A 1611-nucleotide genomic window follows, 5' to 3' on the forward strand; every position below is an offset into this window, starting at 1 on the left:
ACACTGATGATTATCTCGAATATCACCATAGAATCTTCGTCCAGCAATGGATGGAGATAGAGACAGAGACACTCATCAGAGCAACGGACTGAGCTCCCAAGATCCAGTTGAAGAACAGAAGGAGGGAGAAGACGAACAGGGAAGTCAGGACTGGCAGGGGTTGGTCCACCCACTGAGACAGTGTGCCTGATCTAATGGGAGCTTACCAAAGCCAGATGGACTGGGACTGAACGAGCGTGGGATCAAGCTCTAAATGTGGCTGACAATGGGGACTAATGGAGAAGCCATCGGTAATAGCACTGGGACCTGTTTCTACTGCATGTGCTGGCTTTTTGGGACCCTAGTCTATTTGAATGCACACCTTCCGAGGCTTGGATTGAGGGGGGAGGGCCTTGGACTTCCCACAGTGCAGGGTACCCTGCCCTCTCTTAAGGAGAAAGGGAGAGAGAGGAGGAGGAGTAGGGGCATAAGAGGAGAATGGGAGGAGGGGAGGAAGTATAAATTTTTGAATGGAAAAAAATAAAAATAAATAAAAAACCTTTAATGAATCATAACTGTGAAGCTCAAAGAAACAACAATGACTTCTGAAGATGGTGCAGGGAAGGGTCCTCACTCATGGAGGTGGTGCAGAGAAAGGTCTTCACTCATGGAGGTGGTGCAGGAAAGGGTCCTCACTTATGAAGGAGGTGCAGGGTCCCCACTTATGAAGGTGGTACAAGGAAGGGTCCTCACTTATGGAGGTGGTGCAGGGAAGGGTCCTCACTCATGAAGGTGGTGCAGGGAAGGGTCCTCACTTATGAAGGTGGTACAGGGAAGGGTCCTCACTTATGAAGGAGGTGCAGGGTCCCCACTTATGAAGGTGGTGCAAGGAAGGGTCCTCACTTATGAAGGTGGTGCAGGGAAGGGTCCTCACTTATGAAGGTGGTGCAGGGAAGGGTCCTCACTTATGAAGGTGGTGCAGGGAAGGGTCCTCACTTATGAAGGTGGTGCAGGGAAGGGTCCTCACTCATGGAGGTGGTGCAGGGAAGGGTCCTCACTTATGAAGGTGGTGCAGGGAAGGGTCCTCACTTATGGAGGTGGTGCAGGGAAGGGTCCTCACTTATGAAGGTGGTGCAGGGAAGGGTCCTCACTTATGAAGGTGGTGCAGGGAAGGGTCCTCACTCATGGAGGTGGTGCAAGGAAGGGTCCCCATTTAGTGCTGCCAGCATTGCAAACTAGTCCAGACACTCTGGAAAGCAAAGCAGAAAATAGCCGGTAAAGCCAAAAACAAATCAACATTAAGACCCAGTTACACCACTTCTTTGTATATGTTCAAATACTCGATATCCTACTGCATAGATACCTGCTCTGATATGCTCATTGTTCTCTACTCAGACTGGGAAAAAAAGTAAAATATTTTCAAAAGACAAGCAGAAAATGAAAAACATTGTATATATACACTTTGGAATACTATTCAGCTTTAAAGAAAAATAAAATCATGAAATTTTTAGGTAGATGGATGGAATTAAAAAAGAATATATTAAGTAAAGTAATTCAAACCAAGTAAGAGAAATGCCAGATGTTCTCTCTCATCTATCACTCTGATATAAATGTAGCTCTCATGCTTCTTTA

Source organism: Microtus pennsylvanicus, chromosome 19, assembly GCF_037038515.1.
Source record: "Microtus pennsylvanicus isolate mMicPen1 chromosome 19, mMicPen1.hap1, whole genome shotgun sequence".
Taxonomy (NCBI): domain Eukaryota; kingdom Metazoa; phylum Chordata; class Mammalia; order Rodentia; family Cricetidae; genus Microtus; species Microtus pennsylvanicus.